This window comes from Squalius cephalus (genome assembly GCF_949319135.1).
Source record: "Squalius cephalus genome assembly, chromosome: 11".
Classification (NCBI taxonomy): domain Eukaryota; kingdom Metazoa; phylum Chordata; class Actinopteri; order Cypriniformes; family Leuciscidae; genus Squalius; species Squalius cephalus.
This window is the reverse complement of record NC_137132.1, coordinates 25538543-25551097: the sequence shown is the minus strand read 5'-3', so window position 1 is coordinate 25551097 and position 12555 is coordinate 25538543.

Genomic DNA, 12555 nt, shown 5'->3' with positions numbered 1-12555 from the left:
TAACACCTTGTCACTGGCTAACATTTCTTTGCACCTATCAAAAGCGCTCTGTTCCACTTTACTCCACCCCCATTTTGTTTGGTCCTTCAGCAGTTTGTAAAGTGGGGCCAAAACAGTACTTTGCTGTGGCAAAAAACGTCCATAATAGTTCACTTACCCCAGGAAAGCTCTGAGTTCTTTGATGTTTGTGGGTGTTGGAGCATCATGCACGGCTCTGACCTTGTCTTTAGAAGGGAAGACTCCTTTTCCACCCAACATGTGACCTAGGTACTCGATTTGTGTTTTCCCAAAGTCACACTTTGCCTTTTTTACTCTCAGGCCATTTTCTTGCAGCCGCTGTAGAACTCCAGGTTAATCAGATGCTCAGTTTCGTCCCTGCCCATCACCAGCAGGTCATCCAAATAGACCACGATGTTGAGGTCCTTCATCACGTTCTCCATGATCCTTTGGAAAATACTGACAGCAGAATTAATGCCAAAGCAAAGCCGATTGTACACAAACAGTCCTTTATGCGTGTTCACAGTTGTATACTTTTTTGACTCGTCATCTAGGAGGACTTGTTGGTAAGCGGCTGCCAGGTCAATTTTGGAGAACTTTTTGCTACTGTTTGCTACCCTTCCTGACTTCCTGTTTTCGAATGCGCATGCGTCGCGTCTGAACGCGTTGTTGTCTTTGGAGCTCCATCGATTTGATTTATAATTCTCGATTTTACTCTTTAAACTTACTTACAACAAACATTTTCTACTTTTCCTCACTGAGAAGCACTACTGCTCAAACCTCATAGTTACAACGCGGACTGTTGAGCAGACGCGTCTCAAGCCTATTAGTGATCCAACGCTGGATACTCCTATAGGTTACATCCGTGGATCACGGCTGAACGCGTCTTCTCAACACTCACTTACAAACATTTTTCGCCTATCGTGCGTCTACTCTACACCCGTACCACTAAAAAGCTAAAAACGGATTATATCTAAGACTTCAGTCATAAATTAGTATTAATATTGATAGCATCACTAGTAGCGTCGTTGCTAACTTACTGTCCATCTGTTAAAATGGCGAATATATCAGATGTAAGTAGTCTACCTTTTGGTGCAGGTGAGGACACATTTGAGCTGCACGCGGTGCAGTCTGAGCTGGAAGCTGTTGAGAAACAGATCCACAACCTTTTAGTGAGACAAGCCGAACTGATAGACCGGTGGTTAGCTCTTGAAACATCACGCGCCGATGCACACAAATCAGAGATTAACGTTACTAACGTTAACCCGCTGATTCCGACCTCGTCTACTCCATGCGTTACTCAGCATCGGTCCCGAGCGCCGAGGTCACGATCAGCCATGGTCTCGTTCACTCCAGCTCCAACATGCCACCACGAAGCCTGGATATTTCCGCAGCGGAAGACGCGAGTCAGGTCTAGACCAAGACCCTCTCCGACCCTCCCGGTTTTCAAGTTATCCACACAAAACCGCTTCTCCCCTCTTCGCGAAACAGAACGCGATGCTGTGATCATCGGCGATTCCATCGTTCGGCACGTCCACGCTACATTAGGTAAAAGTAAAGTGCACAGTCACTGCTTTCCTGGTGCTCGTGTTTCTGAAATCGCTGCTCGCGTTCCCAAAATTCTGAACGAGCGCGTCGGAACTGTTGTCCTGCACGCGGGAGTGAACGACATCAGGCTGCGCCAGACGGAAGTTCTGAAGAAAGACTTCAGGAATCTGATCGATACGGTACGCAGCACATCGCCTGATATAATGATCATTGTGTCAGGACCACTTCCCACGTACCGTCTAGGACATGACAAGTTTAGTAGATTATTCGCGCTAAATGAATGGTTAACGTCATGGTGCAATGAGCAGAAACTGCTCTTTGTAAATAATTGGAATCTGTTTTGGGAGCGTCCTAGGCTTTTCCGTGCTGATGGCTTACACCCAAGCAGATTCGGAGCGGATCTTCTGTCGGATAACATCTCCAAAATGTTAAATACCTTTTGACTAGTAACCAAAAGTCCAAATCATAGTCTGTGCTGCACCAAATTAACTGATATAAATACTAGTGTAGAACATTGCATAGAAATTGTGTCTATTCCTCGTTTAGTGCGATCAAATAATAAATCTACTGCAGGATCTAGGAAAAATCTAATTGTTATTAAAACAGAAAATGTTGCTATTAGTAAACAAAAAAAATTTCTAAAGCTAGGTCTTTTAAATATTAGATCACTCACACCTAAGGCAGTTATTGTAAATGAAATAGTCACAGATAATAGCATTGATGTACTTTGCCTTACTGAAACCTGGCTTAAACCAAATGATTATTTCGGTATAAATGAGTCTACTCCATCAGGATACTCCTATAAGCATAAGCCCCGTCTGATTGGTCGTGGCGGCGGTATTGCAACAATCTATAGAGATTTTCTTAGTGTTACTCAGAAAACGGGTTATAAGTTTACTTGTACTTGTACTAAATGTTACGCTCTTAGAAGATAGAAAAACATCCCTATTATCTTTAGCCTTGGTTACCGTATATAGACCGCCAGGGCCTTACGCTGATTTCCTAAAAGAATTTGCAGATTTTCTCTCAGACCTATTGGTCAATGTCGATAAAGCATTAATTGTTGGAGATTTTAACATACACGTAGATAATCAAAATGATGCGTTAGGGGCTGCGTTTATAGATTTATTAAACTCCTTTGGGGTTAAGCAAAACGTTACCGGACCAACTCATCGTTTTAATCATACACTCGATTTAATTATATCATATGGAACCGATCCAACCGATATAGATATCATTCCACAAAGTGATGATGTAACTGACCATTACATGGTAACTTGCATATTACGTACCCCTGTAATATATCATGCTGCGCCGCATTATCGATTAGGCAGAACAATCCTTCCATCCACCATAGATAATTTTTCAAATTGCTTATCGGATCTGTCTCAGCTGCTCAGTGAACCCAAACAAACAGATGAACTAGAGGAACTAACCAGCACTATGAGCACCATTCTCTCTGGAAAATTGGATATTGTTGCACCTATTAGACTAAAAAAGGTCAGAGAGAAAATTAAAGCACCATGGTACAACAATACTACGCGTGTACTAAAGAGAGAAACCCGTAATTTAGAGCGTAAATGGAAACAAACTAATTTAGAGGTTTTTAGAAACCTCTCACAATACAACTTTAACATCGTAGGATGTCCTGTTACTTTATCCTCTACAGTAAAAGACCTGGGTGTTTTACTTGACTGCAAACTGTCTTTTGAAAATCATATTTCATATGTTACAAAAACAGCCTTTTTCCACCTTAGAAACATTGCTAAGCTATGTAATATGCTATCTGTTTATGATGCAGAAAAGTTAGTTCATGCGTTCATGACCTCGAGACTAGATTACTGTAATGCTTTATTAGCTGGTTGTCCTGCATCCTCAATAAACAAGCTACAGTTAGTCCAAAATGCCGCCGCTAGAGTTCTTACTAGATCAAGAAAATTTGACCATATAACACCAATTTTATCATCACTACATTGGTTACCTATAAAGTTCCGTATTAATTACAAGGTATTGCTACTGACTTATAAAGCCCTAAACGGCTTAGCTCCAGATTATTTAACAGATCTTCTATCGCCCTATAATCCATCTCGCTCTTTAAGATCACTAAATTCGAGGCTTTTGGTCATACCTAGGATATCCAGATCAACCAAAGGAGGGAGATCATTTTCACATTTAGCTCCAAAACTCTGGAATAGCCTTCCTGAGACTGTTCGTTGCTCAGACTCGCTCTCCCAGTTTAAAACTAAATTAAAGACGCATCTCTTCAGCCAGGCATTTATATAATATTTTTAATCTTACAGTTAAATCCGGTCTCTAGTTCATAAACGCCAGAGGAGAACTGGCCCCCGACTGAGCCTGGGTTCTCCCAAGGTTTTTTTTTTTTCTCCATTAGGTCACCTGATGGAGTTTTTCGGTTCCTTGCCACTGTTGCCTTTGGCTTGCTCAGTTGGGGATACTTAATTTAATTAATCAATCAACAATACTATTGATCAGCATTACCAAACGTGGACGTTTTACATTAGAAACAAACACTGATGTACTATTTTATTTAATACTGTGAAGCTGCTTTGATACAATCTGTATTGTGAAAAGCGCTATATAAATAAAGTTGACTTGACTTGACTTGAATATCTTCCCCCCACATAATGCTGCCAGAACCTCTTCAATGCGTGGTAGTGGGTATGTTTGTAGCCATGTTCACAGTTACCTTATAGTCGCCGCACAAGTGGAGTCCACCGTCCCGCTTGGTTACAGGGACCACTGGAGCAGCTCTCGCTGTGCTTCACAGGGCTGATGACACCATCTTTTTCCAGGCGTTCCAGTTCTTTTTCTACCCTTTCTTTCATTGCGAAGGGCAGGACACGGGCTTTGTGGAACCTTGGAACTGTGTCAGGCTTCACAGATTGCTGCTTTAATGCCCTTTAATGTCCCCAACTCGTCTTTGAAAATATCAGCATGTTTATCCAACACATCTTGGATTGACTTGGGTTTAGTTGTTGGGTGCGTAACGTTTTCTATGACTTTTTTAATCATTTTCCAGTTCAGTTTGATTTGATCCAGCCATTCACGCCCACACAGCGAAGGACCTCCTCCAGCCACTACTATGAGTGGTAGATCAGCAATCTGATTTCCATAAGTCACTTTTGCAATGAACTGTCCTTTCACTGGAATGGTCTCTCCTGAATAGCCCTTCAGTGCGACGCTGCTGCTCTCCAGTGGCACATGTGAGAATGACTGCTCATACACATTTTCTGAGATAATGCTGACTCCTGCTCCTGTGTCAATTTCCATCGGCACTTTTTTTCCATTTACATCAAAAATTGCCCTGTATGGCCATCGGCCAGCACCACTTGCACTGAACACAGAAAACATCCGAATTTCATCTTCTATTTCGTCAGCTTGTACGTAGCCTGTCATTTTTTCTTCTTTTCGCTCACTGTTTCTCTTTCCCTTTTTCTCCTGCCTCTCATGTGTCCGCCCCCCAGTCCTGCATGCCTTCTGAATATGCCCGACTTTGCCACATTTATGACACTTTACATTTTTGTAGTAACAATCACTGGCGCTATGATCCTTTCCTTTACATCTATAGCACCCTTCTTGTTTTGAAGGCAAGCGCCGTCTCCCCTTTACCTTGTGAACAGCGGTGACATCATCCCCTTTCCGGTACTGCTGCGCATCTCGGTGGGCTGTCTCCATGTTAACAGCAAGCTCCACAGCTCTCGCAAAAGTCAGTCTATCCTCTGAGAGTAATTTGCGCTGGCATGCCTCAGAACTGACTCCGCTGACAAATCCATCACGTAGAGCTTCATCTAGCCTGTCCCCGAAATCACACTTTGCAGCGAGTTGGCGCAGCTCAGCAGCATATTCCGTCACTGTCTGGCCGCTTTTCTGGACACATTTACGCAGTGTTCGAATTGTGTCAAAGCTCTTGGGGGGTCCCCCTTCCCAAAAAAAAAAAACAACGTAATAATATACATACAACCCAAATTCCGGAAAAGTTGGGACGTTTTTTAAATTTGAATAAAATGAAAACTAAAGGAATTTCAAATCACATGAGCCAATATTTTATTCACAATAGAACATAGATAACATAGCAAATGTTTAAACTGAGAAATTTTACACTTTTATCCACTTAATTAGCTCATTTCAAATTGAATGCCTGCTACAGGTCTCAAAAAAGTTGGCACGGGGGCAACAAATGGCTAAAAAAGCAAGCAGTTTTGAAAAGATTCAGCTGGGAGAACATCTAGTGACTAATTAAGTTAATTGATATCAGGTCTGTAACATGATTAGCTATTAAAGGTATGTCTTAGAGAAGCAGAGTCTCTCAGAAGTAAAGATGGGCAGAGGCTCTCCAATCTGTGAAAGACTGCGTAAACAGATTGTGGAATACTTTAAAAACAATGTTCCTCAACGTCAAATTGCAAAGGCTTTGCAAATCTCATCATCTACAGTGCATAACATCATCAAAAGATTCAGAGAAACTGGAGAAATCTCTGTGCGTAAGGGACAAGGCCGGAGACCTTTATTGGATGCCCGCGGTCTTCGGGCCCTCAGACGACACTGCATCACTCATCGGCATGATTGTGTCAATGACATTACTAAATGGGCCCAGGAATACTTCCAGAAACCACTGTCGGTAAACACAATCCGCCGTGCCATCAGCAGATGCCAACTAAAGCTCTATCATGCAAAAAGGAAGCCATATGTGAACATGGTCCAGAAGCCCCGTCGTGTCCTGTGGGCCAAGGCTCATTTAAAATGGACTATTTCAAAGTGGAATAGTGTTCTATGGTCAGACGAGTCCAAGTTTGACATTCTTGTTGGAAATCATGGACGCCGTGTCCTTCGGGCTAAAGAGGAGGGAGACCTTCCAGCATGTTATCAGCGTTCAGTTCAAAAGCCAGCATCTCTGATGGTATGGGGGTGCATAAGTGCATACGGTATGGGCAGCTTGCATGTTTTGGAAGGCTCTGTGAATGCTGAAAGGTATATAAAGGTTTTAGAGCAACATATGCTTCCCTCCAAACAACGTCTATTTCAGGGAAGGCCTTGTTTATTTCAGCAGGACAATGCAAAACCACATACTGCAGCTATGAAAACAGCATGGCTTCGTCGTAGAAGAGTCCGGGTGCTGAACTGGCCTGCCTGCAGTCCAGATCTTTCACCTATAGAGAACATTTGGCGCATCATTAAACGAAAAATACGTCAAAGACGACCACGAACTCTTCAGCAGCTGGAAATCTATGTAAGGCAAGAATGGGACCAAATTCCAACACCAAAACTCCAGCAACTCATAGCCTCAATGCCCAGACGTCTTCAAACTGTTTTGAAAAGAAAAGGAGATGCTACGCCATGGTAAACATGCCCCGTCCCAACTATTTTGAGACCTGTTGCAGAAATCAAATTTGAAATGAGCTCATTTTGTGCACAAAATTGTAATCTTTCTCAGTTTAAACATTTGCTATGTTATCTATGTTCTATTGTGAATAAAATATTGGCTCAAAAGTCTGGTTTAAAAGTCTTTTAGTTTTCATTTTATTCAAATTTAAAAAATGTCCCAACTTTTCTGGAATTCGGGTGTATTTTCATTTATTTATTTCATATTGGCCCTAATACTATAATTTCATTTACTTAACTTTTAGTGTTTCAGACTGTTGTTCAGACTAATGCTTTTGCAGCTGAGCATTAACTCTGTGCATAATTGATGAACAAAGACTTTTCTCCACCCAAATCTATGTAATAATCCGGGTTTTTCCTGGCTCAAAACGAGGCGTAGGTGCTAAAACCCTGATCATGTATTTTAATAAGATAATTAAATGTGTATTTTTCGTAGACCATCATATAACGTTTCGGTTACTAACGTAACCTCTGTTCTCTCTAGAAGAGGGAACGAGTATTGCGTAGTTGCTACGCTACGGGAAAGCCTTTCTTTCTCGAGATACTGAAGCCAAAAAATTATCCTTAATTTTTATAATCTTGTCAACGCAGTGCGGCAGCCTGCAGACCTAGGGCAAGCTTACTAGCGTGCCCATTGGCTGCCCTGCGGCAACTGCAGCAGCCTACCGCTGAGCCCTTGGCGTGACGTCACGACCAATGAGCGCGCTTGGCGCGCTTAATGCGTCACAGCCCGCGAAAAGGGGTGTGGCTTAGCGTATATAAACAGGGCTCGGAGGCTGCTTCTCTGGTTTCTGTCGCATGAAGCGAAATGAGCTCGTGGCGCGAGCACGGCGGGCTACGCAATACTCGTTCCCTCTTCTAGAGAGAACAGAGGTTACGTTAGTAACCGAAACGTTCTCTTACGAGAGGTTCTCTCGTATTGCGTAGTTGCTACGCTACGGGAACGCCCTTGTCAACGCCGTGCGCGCCCAGCATCCACTGAATGAGTCCCAGGGAGAGCCGAACGTGATAGCAGAGAGCCGGGCGGCCCAAAGAGGGCTAGCGCCGTACATAAGCACACACTAGGGGGTTAGGAGCGGCACGGCCGGTCTGAACTGACAATTCCCTGCATAGTGCAGCTCAACCAGTAGAGCTAAATCACACAACGTAGCCCGCGCACAGATAGTGGGCTGGCATACGCGAGACTTAGACTGATAACACTTTCGCCTGCAAGGCGGGAACATCCAGGTTGTAAAACCTGACAAATGTGGAGGGGGAGGCCCAGCCTGCCGCTGCACAAATGTCATGAATGGGAATCCCGCTGGACCATGCCCACGACGAGGCCATGCCTCTGGTGGAGTGAGCTCGAATGCCCAATGGGCACTGCAGGTCTTTAGACGCATAAGCAGCAGCAATAGCGTCCACTATCCATCTGGACAGGCTGTGTTTCGAGGCGGCGAGACCCTTGGTGCACCCACCAAACGAAACAAAGAGCTGCTCCGAGCGCCTGAAAGCGGCGGACCGTGAAATGTAGTTTCTCAACGCCCTGACCGGGCAGAGGAGATTACTATCGGCCTCGCTGCCGTGAGTTGGCAGGGCTGAGAGAGAAATGACCTGTGCTCTGAAGGGAGTGCCCAAAATTTTGGGAACGTACCCATGCCTCGGTCTGAGAATGACTTTGGAGTCATTAGGTCCGAACTCGAGGCACGCGGCGTTAATAGATAACGCGTGTAGGTCTCCCACTCGTTTGACTGAAGACAGTGCTATCAGAAAAACGGTCTTGAGCGTGAGGTATTTCATATCCACAGTTTCCAAGGGTTCGAAGGGATGCGCTCTCAGGGCCTCCAAGACCAGAGAAAGATCCCACATAGGAACCGAGGGGGGTCGCGGGGGGTTCATCCTCCTGGCTCCCCTAAGGAAGCGGATGACGAACTCGTTCCTTCCTAATGCGCGGCCCAGCTCTGAAACAGAGAGCGCTGAAATGGCCGCAACATAGACTTTGAGCGTGGAGGGGGACCTGCCCGCGTCCAGTAGCTCTTGAAGGAAACACAGTACTCGCGATACCCCACATGTCTGCGGATCGAGCCCCTTAGCAGTGCACCATCTGTTAAACACTGACCATTTCGACATGTAGAGCCACCTCGTAGAGGGGGCTCTAGATTGTATGATCGTGTTCATGACCCCGTCTGGCAGATCAGCGTGTAATCGTTGAGGCTCCACGCATGCAGAGACCAGCGCTCTGGATGGGGATGCCATATCGAGCCGCGGGCTTGAGAGAGAAGGTCTCTCTTCACCGGTATCGGCCAGGGGGCTGAGTCTGCCAGCTGTATTAGATCCGGGAACCAAGCTTGGTTCTCCCAGTATGGGGCTATGAGGAGCACTGTGTGGCGCGCTTCCCTGATTCTCTTGATGACCTGAGGCAGCAGAGAGACCGGGGGAAAAGCGTACAGCGGGCCGCTGGGCCAGGTCTGGGCCAGCGCGTCCTCGTTCTTCGAGAAGAACTCTGGGCAATGAGCGTTGTCTTTTGACGCAAAAAGGTCGACTTTCGATTTGCCGAAACGGCGCCACAGTGACTGGACTGTTTGGGGGTGTAGAGACCACTCCCCAGGGGGAACGTTGTCCCTGGACAGTCTGTCGGGGCCCTCGTTCAGGTGGCCAGGCACATGCGCGGCTCTCAGCGAGCGCAGAGAGTGCTGAGCCCACACGAGGAGGCGTTCCACCAGGGTGCAGAGCGTCTTTGATCTGACACCGCCCTGGCGATTCACATAGGCCACTACCGATGTATTGTCCGTGCGGACTAGAACATGGTGACCGTGGAGGAATGGGAGGAAGTGTTTGAGCGCTTTCTCGACCGCGAGCATCTCTAGACAGTTTATGTGTAGGAGATTCTCCTGGTCTGACCAGCGGCCACAGACCGGTCTGCCTTCGAAGAGCGCTCCCCAACCTAGGTTGGAAGCGTCTGTCGAGACAACTTTCCGGTGTGAAATCACTCCCATAGTCACTCCTGTGAGATACCATTCGGCTGCCAGCCAGGGCTGCAGGGCTGAAATGCAGCTCTGATTCACTCTGACTCGCAAGCCGCCGGCCGCCCAGGCTCGGCGGGGCACGCGCGCTTTCAGCCAGCGTTGAAGCGGGCGCATGCGCAGTAAGCCCAGCTGGAGCGCTGCTGCAGCTGAGGCCATATGCCCCAGGATACGCTGGAATGTCCTCAGCGGAGCCCGGCTGCCTATTTGGAGGGATGCGGCGAGGAGGCGGATGCGGCGCGCGCGCTGCTCCGACAGTCTGGCCGTCATAGCCACTGAGTCCAGTTCTATTCCAAGAAAGGAAATTGACTGACGGGGCGATAGCGAGCTCTTGGTCCAGTTGACCGAGAGACCCAGCTCCTCCAGATGCTGAGAAGCGCTGTTCTGTGAGACACAAGTTCCGTCTCTGACTGCGCTAGAATAAGCCAATCGTCCAGATAATTCAGTATTCGCATTCCCTGTTTTCTCAGGGGAGCGAGGGCCGTGTCCATGCATTTCGTAAATGTACGGGGTGCCAAGGACAGGCCGAAGGGCAGGACTGTGTACTGATATACTCGACCGTTGAAGGCGAATCTCAAGAATGGCCTGTGACGGGGAGTTATCTAGATCTGAAAGTATGCGTCTTTTAGATCGAGAGAGATAAACCAGTCTCCTGGGCGAATCTGCGCGAGGATTTTTCTGGTTGTGATCATTTTGAACGGCCGTCTCATGAGGGCTTTGTTCAGATGTCTCAGATCTAAAATAGGTCTTAACGCTCCGTCCTTCTTGGGTACGAGGAAGTAGCGGCTGTAAAAGCCCGACTCGCTCAGAGAAGGATGAACCTGTTCTATAGCCCCTTTGCGCAGCAGCTTCGCTATTTCTGCTTGAAGCAGGTGCGCAGCTTCTGAACTCACTCTCGTCTCCATCTGTGCTATAAGGCGCGGAGGGCGACGAGCGAATTGAAGCGAATAGCCGTGTTTTATAGTATTCAGCACCCATTCTGACGCGCCCTGAATCGCCTCCCATGCTTCCGCATGCATGGCTAGGGGTCGAATGGTCTCTGGGTTCAGATCGCCGCGCTGCGCGGGATGGGGAACCTGTATCAGAGATGATGGAGCGGCGTGCGCGCCGCTGGTGCTCGAACACGGGGGCTGGTAAACAGTATTGGCCGACTGTACAGCGTTCAGTAGCTCGGTCCCATCGGATGGAGCGTGATTTGCTGTCAAACATCCCAGGCGCGAGAGCGGCGTGGGGATTATAATGTCTAACAGTGAGTGCGCGTGCTCGTGAGCGGGCGCAGAGTTTACACTTATGACACGGCCAGTGTTTAGGAGCTTTAGAGGGTCTGCGACCCGAGGTAACTGACTGGCAGAGCGAGCAGCGGGTAGGTGTGAGCACAAGGTTGTGGGCACATTTACTACACTTAATACTCGAGCGGCTTGCGTCCGCTTTATGAGAGAGCGCTCTGCGCGCGTTACCATGGGGACCATGTTTGTGTGAAGCAGTGAGCACATGGGAGTGGGCACATTTTCTACACTTATAACACCCCCGGCCTGAGCCGTTGTTGCCCAGGGTAACCGAGTGGCAGAGCGAGTTACGGGTAGATGTGAGCACAGAGTTGTGGGCACATTTGCTACACTTAGCACTCGAGCGGCGTGTGACCGCTTTATGAGGGAGCGCTCTGAACGCGTTACCATGGGGACCGTGTTTGTGTGAAGCAGTGAGCACGTGGGAGTGGGCACATTTTATACACTTACAACACCCTCGGCCGGAGCCGGAAAACCCGAATTTACACTCTTTCTGAGATTTATTTGGGCCGCCGTAAAAACGGCGTTTGTGTGCAGGCGAGCGAGTGGTGTTACTGGCTCGTTGGCTGCGGTGTAAGCTGCTGCAGTAGCCTGTTCTGAGGGGACTGACAGAGCTGGGCGTTTTGATGGCGGTCCGGCCGCAGCGGGACTCAACCATCTTTTCCTCCCTGCGGGTACTAGGAGGACTTCGCGGGCTCAGACTTCAGCGTTATCTTGGGCCGCGGACCCCGGGGGGGCGGCGGTCTGTGACGGCTGGTCGAGCGCGACCTAGGGCGGCCGCCCTGGCGTCGCTGCGAAGCAGTTGGTGGCCGAGACGAGCGCTGTGTGGAGCTGCGCGCAGGAGGCTGAGCTTGAGAGCGGCCTGCGGCTGGGCTCGAGCGGCGGGGCAGGAAAAGATTCATAGCCTGCGACGCCTTCTGTACTTCAGAGAAGCGGTCCACAATCCCGCTGACCGCAGGGCCGAAGAGGCCAGTGGGCGAGAGCGGGGCGTTGAGGAAAACAGCGCGTTCAGACTCACTCATATCCGCCAGCGTCAACCATAAGTGTCTGTCGATGACGGTGAGCGCGGCCATAGATCTGCCGATGGCTTGTGCAGCGGTCTTGGTAGCGCGGAGCGAAAGGTCCGTCGCGCTGCGCAGATCTGTTAAGGCTGTGTGATCCGAGCCCTTCTCGTCCAATTCACGGAGGAGGTCGGCTTGCAGGATCTGGAGAACAGCCATCGAGTGCAGGGCGGAAGCAGCTTGGCCGGAGGCGGCGAATGCGCGGCCGGCGAGAGCTGATGTGGTCCTGCAGGCTTTGGACGGCAGGTCAGACTTTGAGCG